The sequence below is a fragment of the Salmo salar genome, chromosome 10, assembly GCF_965601325.2.
Source record: "Salmo salar chromosome 10, fSalSal1, whole genome shotgun sequence".
NCBI classification, from domain to species: Eukaryota; Metazoa; Chordata; class Actinopteri; order Salmoniformes; family Salmonidae; genus Salmo; species Salmo salar.
The window spans coordinates 26567756-26588247 of record NC_138300.1 but is presented as its reverse complement, the minus strand read 5'-3'; the positions used below and the strand labels follow the sequence as shown (position 1 = coordinate 26588247).

The window sequence follows — 20492 nt, the reverse complement described above, 5'->3', positions numbered from 1 at the left end:
CACACGCGTCCACAGTTCACTCACTCACATACGCGTCCACAGTTCACTCACACACGCGTCCACAGTACACACACACGCGTCCATAGTTCACTCACTCACACGTCCACAGTACACACACACGCATCCACAGTACACACACACGCGTCCACAGTACACACGCGTCCACAGTTCACTCACTCACACACGCGTCACAGCTCACTCACCACGCGTCCACAGTTCACTCACTCACACACGCGTCACAGTTCACTCACTCACACACGCGTCCACAGTTCACTCACTCACACCGCGCCACAGTTCACTCACACGCGCGTCCACAGTTCACTCACTCGCACGCGCGTCCACAGTTCACTCCCTCGCACGCGCGTCCACAGTTCACTCCCTCGCACGCGCGTCCACAGTTCACTCCCTCGCACGCGCGTCCACAGTTCACTCCCTCGCACGCGCGTCCACAGTTCACTCACACACACACGTCCAGTTCACTCACTCACACACACACTTCCAGTTCACTCACTCACACACACACACACACACACCACACACACGTCCAGTTCACTCACTCACACACACACACGTCTGTAGTTCACACACGTCTGTAGTTCACACACACGTCTGTAGTTCACACACACACGTCTGTAGTTCACACACACACACACACGTCTGTAGTTCACACACACACACACACACACACACACACACACGTCTGTAGTTCACACCCACACACACACGTCTGTAGTTCACACTCACACACACACACACGTCTGTAGTTCAAACACACACACACACACGTCTGTAGTTCACACACACACACGTCTGTAGTTCACACACACTCTTCTGTAGTTCACACACACGTCTGTAGTTCACACACACGTTCACTCACTCACTCTCACACCACACACACACGCGTCCACAGTTCACTCACTCACACACGCGTCCACAGTTCACTCACTCACACACGCGTCCACAGTTCACTCACTCACACACGCGTCCACAGTTCACTCACTCACATACGCGTCCACAGTTCACTCACACACGCGTCCACAGTACACACACACGCGTCCATAGTTCACTCACTCACACGTCCACAGTACACACACACGCATCCACAGTACACACACACGCGTCCACAGTACACACACACGCGTCCACAGTACACACGCGTCCACAGTTCACTCACTCACACACGCGTCCACAGCTCACTCACTCACACACGCGTCCACAGCTCACTCACTCACACACGCGTCCACAGCTCACTCACACACACACGCGTCCACAGTTCACTCACTCACAAACGCGTCCACAGTTCACTCACTCACACACGCGTCCACAGTTCACTCACTCACACGCGTCCACAGTTCACTCACTCACACGTCCACAGTTCACTCACACGTCCACAGTTCACTCACTCACTCACACACACACACACACACGCGTCCAGTTCACTCACTCACTCACACACACACGCGTCCACAGTTCACTCACTCACACACGCGTCCACAGTTCACTCACTCACTCACACGCGTCCACAGTAAACTCAAACGCATCCACAGTTCACTCACTCACACACGCGTCCACAGTTCACTCACTCACTCACGCGTCCACAGTTAACTCACACACACGCGCGCGCGTCCACAGCTCACTCACGCGTCCACAGCTCACTCACTCACGCGCGCGTCCACAGCTCGCTCACTCACGCGCGCGTCCACAGCTCGCTCACTCACGCGCGCGTCAACAGTTCACTCACGCACTAACGTGCGCTTCCACAGTTCACGCGCGTCCACAGTTCACTCACACGCGTCCACAGTTCACTCACTCGCACGCGCGTCCACAGTTCACTCCCTCGCACGCGCGTCCACAGTTCACTCCCTCGCACGCGCGTCCACAGTTCACTCCCTCGCACGCGCGTCCACAGTTCACTCCCTCGCACGCGCGTCCACAGTTCACTCCCTCGCACGCGCGTCCACAGTTCACTCCCTCGCACGCGCGTCCACAGTTCACTCCCTCGCACGCGCGTCCACAGTTCACTCCCTCGCACGCGCGTCCACAGTTCACTCCCTCGCACGCGCGTCCACAGTTCACTCAATCACACGCATCCACAGTTCACTCACACACACACGTCCAGTTCACTCACTCACACACACACTTCCAGTTCACTCACTCACACACACACACACACACACACACCACACACACGTCCAGTTCACTCACTCACACACACACACGTCTGTAGTTCACACACACACACACACACACACACACGTCTGTAGTTCACACACACGTCTGTAGTTCACACACACACACACACGTCTGTAGTTCACACACACACACGTCTGTAGTTCACACACACACACACACACACACACACACACACACGTCTGTAGTTCACACACACACACACGTCTGTAGTTCACACTCACACACACACACGTCTGTAGTTCAAACACACACACACACACACGTCTGTAGTTCACACACACACACGTCTGTAGTTCACACACACACACCACTGTAGTTCACACACACGTCTGTAGTTCACACACACGTCCAGTTCACTCACTCACTCTCACACCACACACACACGCGTCCACAGTTCACTCACTCACACACGCGTCCAAAGTTCACTCACTCACACACGCGTCCACAGTTCACTCACTCACACACGCGTCCACAGTTCACTCACTCACACACGCGTCCACAGTTCACTCACTCACATACGCGTCCAGTTCACTCACACACGCGTCCACAGTACACACACACACGCGTCCATAGTTCACTCACTCACACGTCCACAGTACACACACACGCGTCCACAGTACACACACACGCGTCCACAGTACACACGCGTCCACAGTTCACTCACTCACTCACACACGCGTCCACAGCTCACTCACTCACACACGCGTCCACAGCTCACTCACTCACACACGCGTCCACAGCTCACTCACACACACACGCGTCCACAGTTCACTCACTCACACACGCGTCCACAGTTCACTCACTCACACACGCGTCCACAGTTCACTCACTCACACGCGTCCACAGTTCACTCACTAACACGTCCACAGTTCACTCACACGTCCACAGTTCACTCACTCACTCACACACGCACGCGTCCAGTTCACTCACTCACTCACACACACACGCGTCCAGTTCACTCACTCACACACGCGTCCACAGTTCACTCACTCACACGCGTCCACAGTTCACTCACACGCATCCACAGTTCACTCACACGCATCCACAGTTCACTCACTCACACACGCGTCCACAGTTCACTCACTCACTCATGCGTCCACAGTTCACTCACACACACACACACACACACGCGCGCGTCCACAGTTCACTCACTCACACACACACGCGCGTCCACAGTTCACTCACTCACACGCGCGTCCACAGTTCACTCACGCGCGCGTCCACAGCTCACTAACTCACGCGCGCGTCAACAGTTCGTTCACTCACTCACTCACTCACTCACTCACGTCCACAGTTCACTCACACGCGCGTCCACAGTTCACTCACACGCGTCCACAGTTCACTCACTCACGCGCGCGTCCACAGTTCACTCACTCACGCGCGCGTCCACAGTTCACTCACACGCGCGTCCACAGTTCACTCACGCGCGTCCACAGTTCACTCACTCACACGCGCGTCCACAGTTCACTCACTCACACGCGCGTCCACAGTTCACTCACTCACACGCGCGTCCACAGTTCACTCACTCACACGCGCGTCCACAGTTCACTCACTCACACGCGCGTCCACAGTTCACTCACTCACACGCGCGTCCACAGTTCACTCACTCACTCACACGCGCGTCCAGTTCACTCACTCACACGCGCGTCCACAGTTCACTCACACACACACGCGCGTCCACAGTTCACTCACTCACACACACGCGTCCACAGTTCACTCACTCACACACGCGTCCACAGTTCACTCACTCACACCACTCACACGCGCGTCCACAGTTCACTCACTCACACCCGCGTCCACAGTTCACTCACACGCGCGTCCACAGTTCACTCACTAGCACGCGCGTCCACATTTCACTCCCTCGCACGCGCGTCCACAGTTCACTCCCTCGCACGCGCGTCCACAGTTCACTCCCTCGCACGCGCGTCCACAGTTCACTCCCTCGCACGCGCGTCCACAGTTCACTCCCTCCCTGCGCGCGCGTCCACAGTTCACTCCCTCGCGCGCGCGTCCACAGTTCACTCCCTCGCACGCGCGTCCACAGTTCACTCAATCGCACGCATCCACAGTTCACTCACACACACACGTCCAGTTCACTCACTCACACACACACACACTTCCAGTTCACTCACTCACACACACACTCACACACGTCTGCAGTCCACACACACGTCCAGTTCACTCACTCACACACACACACACGTCTGTAGTTCACACACACGTCTGTAGTTCACACACACACACACACGTCTGTAGTTCTCACACACACACACACGTCTGTAGTTCACACACACACACGTCTGTAGTTCACACACACACACACACACACGTCTGTAGTTCACACACACACACACACACACACACGTCTGTAGTTCACACACACACACACGTCTGTAGTTCACACACTCACACGTCTGTAGTTCACACACGTCTGTAGTTCACACTCACACACACACACGTCTGTAGTACACACACACACACACACACACTCACACACACACACACACACGTCTGTAGTTCACACTCACACACACACACGTCTGTAGTTCACACACACACACACGTCTGTAGTTCACACACACTCATCTCTGTAGTTCACACACACTCGTCTGTAGTTCACACACACGTCCAGTTCACTCACTCACTCTCACACCACACACACACGCGTCCACAGTTCACTCACTCACACACGCGTCCAAAGTTCACTCACTCACACACGCGTCCACAGTTCACTCACTCACACACGCGTCCACAGTTCACTCACTCACACACGCGTCCACAGTTCACTCACTCACACACACACTTCCAGTTCACTCACTCACACACACACCACACACACGTCCAGTTCACTCACTCACACACACACACACACGTCTGTAGTTCACACACACGTCTGTAGTTCACACACACACGTCTGTAGTTCACACACACACACACACACACACACACACACGTCTGTAGTACACACGTCTGTAGTACACACGTCTGTAGTTCACACTCACACGTCTGTAGTTCACACTCACACACACACACGTCTGTAGTTCACACACACACACACACACACACACACGTCTGTAGTTCACACACACACACGTCTGTAGTTCACACACACACACGTCTGTAGTTCACACACACACGTCTGTAGTTCACATACACTCTTCTGTAGTTCACACACACACACACACGTCCACAGTCCAGTTCACTCACTCACTCTCACACGCGTCCACAGTTCACTCACTCACACACGCGTCCACAGTTCACTCACTCACACACGCGTCCACAGTACACACACACGCGTCCATAGTTCACTCACTCACACGTCCACAGTACACACACACGCGTCCACAGTACACACACACACGCGTCCACAGTACACACACACTCGCGTCCACAGTACACACACACGCGTCCACAGTTCACTCACTCACACACGCGTCCACAGCTCACTCACTCACACGCGTCCACAGTTCACTCACTCACACGCGCGTCCACAGTTCACTCACACGCGCGTCCAGTTCACTCACTCACAAGCGCGTCCACAGTTCACTCACTCACAAGCGCGTCCACAGTTCACTCACTCACACGCACGTCCACAGCTCACTCACTCACACGCGCGTCAACAGTTCACTCACTCACACAAGCGTCCACAGTTCACTCACTCACACACGCGTCCACAGTTCACTCACTCACACACGCGTCCACAGTTCACTCACTCACACACGCGTCCACAGTTCACTCACTCACACCACTCACACGCGCGTCCACAGTTCACTCACTCACACCCGCGTCCACAGTTCACTCGCACCCGCGTCCACAGTTCACTCACACGCGCACGTCCACAGTTCACTCACTAGCACGCGCGTCCACAGTTCACTCACTAGCACGCGCGTCCACATTTCACTCCCTCGCACGCGCGTCCACAGTTCACTCCCTCGCACGCGCGTCCACAGTTCACTCCCTCGCACGCGCGTCCACAGTTCACTCCCTCGCACGCGCGTCCACATTTCACTCCCTCGCACGCGCGTCCACAGTTCACTCCCTCGCACGCGCGTCCACAGTTCACTCCCTCGCACGCGCGTCCACAGTTCACTCCCTCGCACGCGCGTCCACAGTTAACTCCCTCGCACGCGCGTCCACAGTTCACTCAATCACACGCATCCACAGTTCACTCACACACACACGTCCAGTTCACTCACTCACACACACACACACTTCCAGCACCACCACACACACACACACCACACACACGTCCAGTTCACTCACTCACACACACACACGTCTGTAGTTCACACACGTCTGTAGTTCACACACACACACACACACGTCTGTAGTTCACACACACACACACACACACCACACACACACACACACACGTCTGTAGTTCACACACACACACACGTCTGTAGTTCACACTCACACACACACACGTCTGTAGTTCAAACACACACACACACACGTCTGTAGTTCACACACACACACGTCTGTAGTTCACACACACACACCACTGTAGTTCACACACACTCTTCTGTAGTTCACACACACGTCTGTAGTTCACACACACGTTCACTCACTCACTCTCACACCACACACACACGCGTCCACAGTTCACTCACTCACACACGCGTCCAAAGTTCACTCACTCACACACGCGTCCACAGTTCACTCACTCACACACGCGTCCACAGTTCACTCACTCACATACGCGTCCACAGTTCACTCACACACGCGTCCACAGTACACACACACGCGTCCATAGTTCACTCACTCACACGTCCACAGTACACACACACGCATCCACAGTACACACACACGCGTCCACAGTACACACACACGCGTCCACAGTACACACGCGTCCACAGTTCACTCACTCACACACGCGTCCACAGCTCACTCACTCACACACGCGTCCACAGCTCACTCACTCACACACGCGTCCACAGCTCACTCACACACACACGCGTCCACAGTTCACTCACTCACAAACGCGTCCACAGTTCACTCACTCACACACGCGTCCACAGTTCACTCACTCACACGCGTCCACAGTTCACTCACTCACACGTCCACAGTTCACTCACACGCATCCACAGTTCACTCACTCACACACGCGTCCACAGTTCACTCACTCACTCACACACACACGCGTCCAGTTCACTCACTCACACACGCGTCCACAGTTCACTCACTCACACGCGTCCACAGTTCACTCACACGCATCCACAGTTCACTCACTCACACACGCGTCCACAGTTCACTCACTCACTCACGCGTCCACAGTTAACTCACACACACGCGCGCGCGTCCACAGCTCACTCACTCACGCGCGTCCACAGCTCGCTCACTCACTCACGCGCGCGTCCACAGCTCACTCACTCACGCGCGCGTCCACAGCTCGCTCACTCACGCGCGCGTCCACAGCTCGCTCACTCACGCGCGCATCAACAGTTCACTCACTCACTCACGCGCGCGTCCACAGTTCACTCACACGCGTCCACAGTTCACTCCCTCGCACGCGCGTCCACAGTTCACTCCATCGCACGCGCGTCCACAGTTCACTCCCTCGCACGCGCGTCCACAGTTCACTCCCTCGCACGCGCGTCCACAGTTCACTCCCTCGCACGCGCGTCCACAGTTCACTCCCTCGCACGCGCGTCCACAGTTCACTCCCTCGCACGCGCGTCCACAGTTCACTCCCTCGCACGCGCGTCCACAGTTCACTCCCTCGCACGCGCGTCCACAGTTCACTCACTCACACACGCGTCCACAGTTCACTCCCTCGCACGCGCGTCCACAGTTCACTCACTCACTCACGCGTCCACAGTTCACTCACACACACACGTCCAGTTCACTCACTCACACACACCGCGTCCACAGTTCACTCACTCACTCACGCGTCCACAGTTCACTCACACACACACACGTCCAGTTCACTCACTCACTCACTCACACACACACGTCCAGTTCACTCACTCACTCACACACGCGTCCACGTTCACTCACACACACGCGCGTCCATAGTTCACTCACACACACGCGCGTCCACAGTTCACTCACTCACACGCGCGTCCACAGTTCACTCACTCACACGCGCGTCCACAGTTCACTCACTCACACGCGCGTCCACAGCTCACTCACACACGTGTCCACAGTTCACTCACACGTCCACAGTTCACTCACTCACTCACACGTCCAGTTCACTCACACACACGCGTCCAGTTCACTCACTCACACACGCGTCCACAGTTCACACCCCGCGTCCACAGTTCACTCACCACGCATCCACAGTTCACTCACTCACACCGCGATCCACAGTTCACTCACTCACACACGCGTCCACAGTTCACTCACTCACACACGCGTCCACAGTTCACTCACTCACACACGCGTCCACAGTTCACTCACTCACTCCACCACACGCGCGTCCACGTTCACTCACTCACACACACGCGTCCAGTTCACTCACACACACGCGCGTCCACAGTTCACTCACACACGCGCGTCCACAGTTCACTCACTCAGCACGCGCGTCCACAGTTCACTCACTCACACGCGCGTCCACAGTTCACTCACTCACACGCGCGTCCACAGTTCACTCACTCGCACGCGCGTCCACAGTTCACTCCCTCGCACGCGCGTCCACAGTTCACTCACTCACACACGCGTCCACAGTTCACTCACTCACACACGCGTCCACAGTTCACTCACTCACACACGCGTCCACAGTTCACTCACTCACACACGCGTCCACAGTTCACTCACTCACACACGCGTCCACAGTTCACTCACTCACATACGCGTCCACAGTTCACTCACACACGCGTCCACAGTACACACACACGCGTCCATAGTTCACTCACTCACACGTCCACAGTACACACACACGCATCCACAGTACCACACACGCGTCCACAGTACACACGCGTCCACAGTTCACTCACTCACACACGCGTCCACAGCTCACTCACTCACGCGTCCACAGTTCACTCACTCACACACGCGTACACAGTTCACTCACTCACACACGCGTCCACAGTTCACTCACTCACACACGCGCGCGTCCACAGTTCACTCACTCACACCACTCACACGCGCGTCCACAGTTCACTCACTCACACCCGCGACCACAGTTCACTCACACGCGCGTCCACAGTTCACTCACTCGCACGCGCGTCCACAGTTCACTCCCTCGCACGCGCGTCCACAGTTCACTCCCTCGCACGCGCGTCCACAGTTCACTCCCTCGCACGCGCGTCCACAGTTCACTCCCTCGCACGCGCGTCCACAGTTCACTCCCTCGCACGCGCGTCCACAGTTCACTCACTCGCACGCGCGTCCACAGTTCACTCACACACACACGTCCAGTTCACTCACTCACACACACACTTCCAGTTCACTCACTCACACACACACACACACACACACACACCCCACACACACGTCCAGTTCACTCACTCACACACACACACGTCTGTAGTTCACACACACACACACACGTCTGTAGTTCACACACACGTCTGTAGTTCACACACACACACACACGTCTGTAGTTCACACACACACACACACGTCTGTAGTTCACACTCACACACACACACGTCTGTAGTTCAAACACACACACACACACGTCTGTAGTTCACACTACACACACACACACGTCTGTAGTTCAAACACACCCTGTAGTTCACACACACGCTTCTGTAGTTCACACACACACACGTCTGTAGTTCACACACACACACCACTGTAGTTCACACACACACTTCTGTAGTTCACACACACGTCTGTAGTTCACACACACGTTCACTCACTCACTCTCACACCACACACACACGCGTCCACAGTTCACTCACTCACACACCGCGTCCAAAGTTCACTCACTCACACACGCGTCCACAGTTCACTCACTCACACACGCGTCCACAGTTCACTCACTCACATACGCGTCCACAGTTCACTCACACACGCGTCCACAGTACACACACACGCGTCCATAGTTCACTCACTCACACGTCCACAGTACACACACACGCATCCACAGTACACACACACGCGTCCACAGTACACACACACGCGTCCACAGTACACACGCGTCCACAGTTCACTCACTCACACACGCGTCCACAGCTCACTCACTCACACACGCGTCCACAGCTCACTCACTCACACACGCGTCCACAGCTCACTCACTCACACACGCGTCCACAGCTCACTCACACACACACGCGTCCACAGTTCACTCACTCACAAACGCGTCCACAGTTCACTCACTCACACACGCGTCCACAGTTCACTCACTCACACGCGTCCACAGTTCACTCACTCACACGTCCACAGTTCACTCACTCACTCACACACACACACACGCGTCCAGTTCACTCACTCACTCACACACACACGCGTCCACAGTTCACTCACTCACACACGCGTCCACAGTTCACTCACTCACACGCGTCCACAGTTCACTCACACGCATCCACAGTTCACTCACTCACACACGCGTCCACAGTTCACTCACTCACTCACGCGTCCACAGTTCACTCACACACACACGTCCAGTTCACTCACTCACTCACACACACACGTCCAGTTCACTCACTCACACACACGCGTCCAGTTCACTCACACACGCGCGTCCACAGTTCACTCACACGCGCGTCCACAGTTCACTCACTCACACGCGCGTCCACAGTTCACTCACTCACACGCGCGTCCACAGTTCACTCACTCACTCACACGCGCGTCCACAGTTCACTCACTCACACGCGCGTCCACAGCTCACTCACTCACACGCGCGTCCACAGCTCACTCACTCACACACGCGTCCACAGTTCACTCACTCACACACGCGTCCAAGTTCACTCACTCACACACGCGTCCACAGTTCACTCACTCACACACGCGTCCACAGTTCACTCACTCACACACGCGTCCACAGTTCACTCACTCACATACGCGTCCAGTTCACTCACACACGCGTCCACAGTACACACACACGCATCCACAGTACACACACACGCGTCCACAGTACACACGCGTCCACAGTTCACTCACTCACTCACACACGCGTCCACAGCTCACTCACTCACACACGCGTCCACAGCTCACTCACTCACACACGCGTCCACAGCTCACTCACACACACACGCGTCCACAGTTCACTCACTCACACACGCGTCCACAGTTCACTCACTCACACACGCGTCCACAGTTCACTCACTCACACGCGTCCACAGTTCACTCACTAACACGTCCACAGTTCACTCACACGTCCACAGTTCACTCACTCACTCACACACGCACGCGTCCAGTTCACTCACTCACTCACACACACACGCGTCCAGTTCACTCACTCACACACGCGTCCACAGTTCACTCACTCACACGCGTCCACAGTTCACTCACACGCATCCACAGTTCACTCACACGCATCCACAGTTCACTCACTCACACACGCGTCCACAGTTCACTCACTCACTCATGCGTCCACAGTTCACTCACACACACACACACACGCGCGCGTCCACAGTTCACTCACTCACACACACACACGCGCGTCCACAGTTCACTCACTCACACGCGCGTCCACAGTTCACTCACGCGCGCGTCCACAGCTCACTAATTCACGCGCGCGTCAACAGTTCGTTCACTCACTCACTCACTCACTCACTCACGTCCACAGTTCACTCACACGCGCGTCCACAGTTCACTCACACGCGTCCACAGTTCACTCACTCACGCGCGCGTCCACAGTTCACTCACTCACGCGCGCGTCCACAGTTCACTCACACGCGCGTCCACAGTTCACTCACGCGCGTCCACAGTTCACTCACTCACACGCGCGTCCACAGTTCACTCACTCACACGCGCGTCCACAGTTCACTCACTCACACGCGCGTCCACAGTTCACTCACTCACTCACACGCGCGTCCACGTTCACTCACTCACACGCGCGTCCACAGTTCACTCACACACACACACGCGTCCACAGTTCACTCACTCACACACACGCGTCCACAGTTCACTCACTCACACACACACGCGCGCGCGTCCACAGTTCACTCCCTCCCTCGCGCGCGCGTCCACAGTTCACTCCCTCCCTTGCGCGCACGTCCACAGTTCCCTCCCTCGCGCGCGCGTCCACAGTTCACTCAATCGCACGCGCGTCCACAGTTCACTCAATCGCACGCATCCACAGTTCACGCACACACACACGTCCAGTTCACTCACTCACACACACACGTCCAGTTCACTCACTCACTCACACACTCACACACGTCTGTAGTTCACACACACACACACACACACACACACGTCTGTAGTTCACACACACGTCTGTAGTTCACACACACACGTCTGTAGTTCTCACACACACACACACACACACACGTCTGTAGTTCACACACACACACGTCTGTAGTTCACACACACACACACACACGTCTGTAGTTCACACACACACACACACACGTCTGTAGTTCACACACACACACGTCTGTAGTTCACACACACACACGTCTGTAGTTCACACACACACACGTCTGTAGTTCACACACACACACGTCTGTAGTTCACACACACACACGTCTGTAGTTCACACACACACTTCTGTAGTACACACACACACACACACACACACACACACGTCCACAGTTCACTCACTCACGTCCAGTTCACTCACTCACTCTCACACACACACACGCGTCCACAGTTCACTCACTCACTCACGCGTCCACAGTTCACACACACACACACACACACACACACACCACACACACGCGCGCGCGCGTCCACAGTTCACTCACTCACACACACACGCGCGTCCACAGTTCACTCACTCACACGCGCGTCCACAGTTCACTCACACGCGCGTTCTCACTCACACGCGCGTCCACAGTTCACTCACTCACTCACGACGCGTCCACAGTTCACTCACTCACACGCGCGTCCACAGTTCACTCACTCACTCACTCACTCCACAGGTCACACACACACGCGCGTCCCACAGCTCCTCACTCACTCACACACACGCGTCCACAGTTCACTCACACACACGCGCGTCCACAGTTCACTCACTCACACACGCGTCCACAGCTCACTCACACACACACGCGTCCACAGTTCACTCACTCACAAACGCGTCCACAGTTCACACTCACACACGTGTCCACAGTTCACTCACACGTCCACAGTTCACTCACTCACTCACACGTCCAGTTCACTCACACACGCGTCCACAGTTCACACGCGTCCACAGTTCACTCACACGCATCCACAGTTCACTCACTCACACGGATCCACAGTTCACTCACTCACACACGCGTCCACAGTTCACTCACTCACACACGCGTCCACAGTTCACTCACTCACACACGCGTCCACAGTTCACTCACACACACACGTCCACAGTTCACTCACTCACTCACACACACACGTCCAGTTCACTCACTCACACACACGCGTCCAGTTCACTCACTCACACACACGCGCGTCCATAGTTCACTCACACACACGCGCGTCCACAGTTCACTCACTCACACGCGCGTCCACAGTTCACTCACTCACTCACACGCGCGTCCACAGTTCACTCACTCACACGCGCGTCCACAGCTCACTCACACACGTGTCCACAGTTCACTCACACGTCCACAGTTCACTCACTCACTCACACGTCCAGTTCACTCACACACACGCGTCCAGTTCACTCACTCACACACGCGTCCACAGTTCACACGCGTCCACAGTTCACTCACACGCATCCACAGTTCACTCACTCACACGCATCCACAGTTCACTCACTCACACACGCGTCCACAGTTCACTCACTCACACACGCGTCCACAGTTCACTCACTCACACACGCGTCCACAGTTCACTCACTCACTCACGCGTCCACAGTTCACTCACACACACACGTCCAGTTCACTCACTCACTCACACACACACGTCCAGTTCACTCACTCACACACACGCGTCCAGTTCACTCACACACGCGCGTCCACAGTTCACTCACACACGCGCGTCCACAGTTCACTCACTCACACGCGCGTCCACAGTTCACTCACTCACTCACACGCGCGTCCACAGTTCACTCACTCACACGCGCGTCCACAGCTCACTCACTCACACGCGCGTCCACAGCTCACTCACTCACACACGCGTCCACAGTTCACTCACTCACACACGCGTCAACAGTTCACTCACTCACACACGCGTCCACAGTTCACTCACTCACACACGCGTCCACAGTTCACTCACTCACACACGCGTCCACAGTTCACTCACTCACACGCGCGTCCACAGTTCACTCACTCACACACGCGTCCACAGTTCACTCACTCACACACGCGTCCACAGTTCACTCACTCACACACGCGTCCACAGTTCACTCACACCACTCACACACGCGTCCAACTCACTCTCACACACACACACCCACACACACACGCGTCCACAGTTCACTCACGCGTCCACAGTTCACTCCCTCGCACGCGCGTCCACAGTTCACTCCCTCGCACGCGCGTCCACAGTTCACTCCCTCGCACGCGCGTCCACAGTTCACTCCCTCGCACGCGCGTCCACAGTTCACTCAATCACACGCATCCACAGTTCACTCACACACACACGTCCAGTTCACTCACTCACACACACACTTCCAGTTCACTCACTCACACACACACACACACACACACACACCACACACACGTCCAGTTCACTCACTCACACACACACACGTCTGTAGTTCACACACACACACACACGTCTGTAGTTCACACACACGTCTGTAGTTCACACACACACACACACGTCTGTAGTTCACACACACACACACACGTCTGTAGTTCACACTCACACACACACACGTCTGTAGTTCAAACACACACACACACACGTCTGTAGTTCACACACACACACACACGTCTGTAGTTCACACACACACACCACTGTAGTTCACACACACTCTCTGTAGTTCACACACACTCTTCTGTAGTTCACACACACACACGTCTGTAGTTCACACACACACACCACTGTAGTTCACACACACTCTTCTGTAGTTCACACACACGTCTGTAGTTCACACACACGTTCACTCACTCACTCTCACACCACACACACGCGCGTCCACAGTTCACTCACTCACACACGCGTCCAAAGTTCACTCACTCACACACGCGTCCACAGTTCACTCACTCACACACGCGTCCACAGTTCACTCACTCACACACGCGTCCACAGTTCACTCACTCACATACGCGTCCACAGTTCACTCACACACGCGTCCACAGTACACACACACGCGTCCATAGTTCACTCACTCACACGTCCACAGTACACACACACGCATCCACAGTACACACACACGCGTCCACAGTACACACACACGCGTCCACAGTACACACGCGTCCACAGTTCACTCACTCACTCACACACGCGTCCACAGCTCACTCACTCACACACGCGTCCACAGCTCACTCACACACACACGCGTCCACAGTTCACTCACTCACAAACGCGTCCACAGTTCACTCACTCACACACGAGTCCACAGTTCACTCACTCACACGCGTCCACAGTTCACTCACTAACACGTCCACAGTTCACTCACACGTCCACAGTTCACTCACTCACTCACACACGCACGCGTCCAGTTCACTCACTCACTCACACACACACGCGTCCAGTTCACTCACTCACACACGCGTCCACAGTTCACTCACTCACACGCGTCCACAGTTCACTCACACGCATCCACAGTTCACTCACACGCATCCACAGTTCACTCACTCACACACGCGTCCACAGTTCACTCACTCACTCATGCGTCCACAGTTCACTCACACACACACACACGCGCGCGTCCACAGTTCACTCACTCACGCGCGTCCACAGTTCACACACGCGCGTCCACAGTTCACTCACGCGCGCGTCCACAGCTCACTCACTCACTCACGCGCGCGTCAACAGTTCGTTCACTCACTCACTCAAACGCGCGCGCGTCCACAGTTCACTCACACGCGTCCACAGTTCACTCACTCACACGCGCGTCCACAGTTCACTCACTCACACGCGCGTCCACAGTTCACTCACTCACACGCGCGTCCACAGTTCACTCACTCACATGCGCGTCCACAGTTCACTCACTCACACGCGCGTCCACAGTTCACTCACTCACACGCGCGTCCACAGTTCACTCACTCACACGCGCGTCCACAGTTCACTCACTCACTCACTCGCGCGTCCAGTTCACTCACTCACTCACTCACACGCGCGTCCAGTTCACTCACTCACTCACACGCGCGTCCACAGTTCACTCACACACACGCGTCCACAGTTCACTCACTCACACACACGCGCACGCGCGTCCACAGTTCACTCCCTCCCTCGCGCGCGCGTCCACAGTTCACTCCCTCCCTCCCTCGCGCGTCCACAGTTCACTCACTCACACACACACACACACACGCGCGCGCGCGTCCACAGTTCACTCACTCACACGCGCGTCCACAGTTCACTCACACGCGCGTCCACAGTTCACTCACTCACACGCGCGTCCACAGTTCACTCACTCACACGCGCGTCCACAGTTCACTCACTCACACGCGCGTCCACAGTTCTCACTCACACGCGCGTCCACAGTTCACTCACTCACACACGCGTCCACAGTACACACACACGCGTCCACAGTACACACACACGCGTCCATAGTACACTCACTCACACACGCGTCCAAAGTTCACTCACTCACACACGCGTCCACAGCTCACTCACTCACACACGCGTCCACAGCTCACTCACTCACACACGCGTCCACAGTTCACTCACTCACAAACGCGTCCACAGTTCACACTCACACACATGTCCACAGTTCACTCACACGTCCACAGTTCACTCACACGTCCAGTTCACTCACACACACGCGTCCAGTTCACTCACTCACACACGCGTCCACAGTTCACACGCGTCCACAGTTCACTCACTCACACGGATCCACAGTTCACTCACTCACACACGCGTCCACAGTTCACTCACTCACACACGCGTCCACAGTTCACTCACTCACACACGCGTCCACAGTTCACTCACTCACTCACGCGTCCACAGTTCACTCACTCACTCACGCGTCCACAGTTCACTCACACACACGCGTCCACAGTTCACTCACACACACACGTCCAGTTCACTCACTCACTCACACACACACGTCCAGTTCACTCACTCACACACACACACGCGTCCAGTTCACTCACACACACGCGCGTCCACAGTTCACTCACTCACTCACGCGTCCACAGTTCACTCACACACACACGTCCAGTTCACTCACTCACACACACGCGTCCAGTTCACTCACACACACGCGCGTCCACAGTTCACTCACTCACACGCGCGTCCACAGTTCACTCACTCACACACGCGTCCACAGTTCACTCACTCACACACGCGTCCACAGTTCACTCACTCACTCACGCGTCCACAGTTCACTCACTCACACACGCGTCCACAGTTCACTCACTCACACACGCGTCCACAGTTCACTCACTCACTCACGCGTCCACAGTTCACTCACTCACTCACGCGTCCACAGTTCACTCACACACACACGTCCAGTTCACTCACTCACTCACACACACACGTCCAGTTCACTCACTCACACACACGCGTCCAGTTCACTCACACACACACGCGTCCACAGTTCACTCACTCACACACGCGTCCACAGTTCACTCACTCACACACGCGTCCACAGTTCACTCACTCACACACGCGTCCACAGTTCACTCACTCACTCACGCGTCCACAGTTCACTCACTCACACGCATCCACAGTTCACTCACTCACACGGATCCACAGTTCACTCACTCACACACGCGTCCACAGTTCACTCACTCACACACGCGTCCACAGTTCACTCACTCACACACGCGTCCACAGTTCACTCACTCACTCACGCGTCCACAGTTCACTCACGCGTCCACAGTTCACTCACACACACACGTCCAGTTCACTCACTCACTCACACACACACGTCCAGTTCACTCACTCACACACACGCGTACAGTTCACTCACACACACGCGCGTCCACAGTTCACTCACACACACGCGCGTCCACAGTTCACTCACTCACACGCGCGTCCACAGTTCACTCACTCACTCACACGTCCACAGTTCACTCACTCACACGCGCGTCCACAGTTCACTCACTCACACGCGCGTCCACAGCTCACTCACACACGTGTCCACAGTTCACTCACACGTCCACAGTTCACTCACTCACTCACACGTCCAGTTCACTCACACACACGCGTCCAGTTCACTCACTCACACACGCGTCCACAGTTCACACGCGTCCACAGTTCACTCACACGCATCCACAGTTCACTCACTCACACGGATCCACAGTTCACTCACTCACACACGCGTCCACAGTTCACTCACTCACTCACGCGTCCACAGTTCACTCACACACGTCCAGTTCACTCACTCACTCACACACACGTCCAGTTCACTCACTCACACACACGCGTCCAGTTCACTCACACACACGCGCGTCCACAGTTCACTCACACACGCGCGTCCACAGTTCACTCACTCACACGCGCGTCCACAGTTCACTCACTCACTCACACGCGCGTCCACAGTTCACTCACTCACACGCGCGTCCACAGCTCACTCACTCACACGCGCGTCCACAGTTCACTCACTCACACGCGCGTCCACAGTTCACTCACTCACACACGCGTCCACAGTTCACTCACTCACACACGCGTCCACAGTTCACTCACTCACACACGCGTCAACAGTTCACTCACTCACACACGCGTCCACAGTTCAGTCACTCACACACGCGTCCACAGTTCACTCACTCACACACGCGTCCACAGTTCACTCACTCACACACGCATCCACAGTTCACTCACTCACACGCGCGTCCACAGTTCACTCACTCACACACGCGTCCACAGTACACACACACGCGTCCACAGTACACACACACGCGTCCATAGTACACTCACTCACACACGCGTCCAAAGTTCACTCACTCACACACGCGTCCACAGCTCACTCACTCACACACGCGTCCACAGCTCACTCACTCACACACGCGTCCACAGTTCACTCACTCACAAACGCGTCCACAGTTCACACTCACACACATGTCCACAGTTCACTCACACGTCCACAGTTCACTCACTCACTCACACGTCCAGTTCACTCACACACACGCGTCCAGTTCACTCACTCACACACGCGTCCACAGTTCACACGCGTCCACAGTTCACTCACTCACACGGATCCACAGTTCACTCACTCACACACGCGTCCACAGTTCACTCACTCACACACGCGTCCACAGTTCACTCACTCACACACGCGTCCACAGTTCACTCACTCACTCACGCGTCCACAGTTCACTCACTCACTCACGCGTCCACAGTTCACTCACACACACGCGTCCACAGTTCACTCACACACACACGTCCAGTTCACTCACTCACTCACACACACACGTCCAGTTCACTCACTCACACACACACACGCGTCCAGTTCACTCACACACACGCGCGTCCACAGTTCACTCACTCACTCACGCGTCCACAGTTCACTCACACACACACGTCCAGTTCACTCACTCACACACACGCGTCCAGTTCACTCACACACACGCGCGTCCACAGTTCACTCACTCACACGCGCGTCCACAGTTCACTCACTCACACACGCGTCCACAGTTCACTCACTCACACACGCGTCCACAGTTCACTCACTCACTCACGCGTCCACAGTTCACTCACTCACACACGCGTCCACAGTTCACTCACTCACACACGCGTCCACAGTTCACTCACTCACTCACGCGTCCACAGTTCACTCACTCACTCACGCGTCCACAGTTCACTCACACACACACGTCCAGTTCACTCACTCACTCACACACACACGTCCAGTTCACTCACTCACACACACGCGTCCAGTTCACTCACACACACACGCGTCCACAGTTCACTCACTCACACACGCGTCCACAGTTCACTCACTCACACACGCGTCCACAGTTCACTCACTCACACACGCGTCCACAGTTCACTCACTCACTCACTCACGCGTCCACAGTTCACTCACTCACACGCGCGTCCACAGTTCACTCACTCACACACACGCGTCCAGTTCACTCACACACACGCGCGTCCACAGTTCACTCACTCACACGCGCGTCCACAGTTCACTCACTCACACACGCGTCCACAGTTCACTCACTCACACACGAGTCCACAGTTCACTCACTCACTCACGCGTCCAC

At 55.7% G+C, this 20492-nt stretch overlaps 1 protein-coding gene across 3 annotated transcripts in view; it reads right to left on the bottom strand.

Annotated features, from left to right (window-relative positions):
* fxr1 (FMR1 autosomal homolog 1) overlaps positions 1–20492 on the bottom strand; it is a 61358-nt gene that overhangs the window by 9048 nt on the left and 31818 nt on the right. The window lies entirely within an intron of this gene.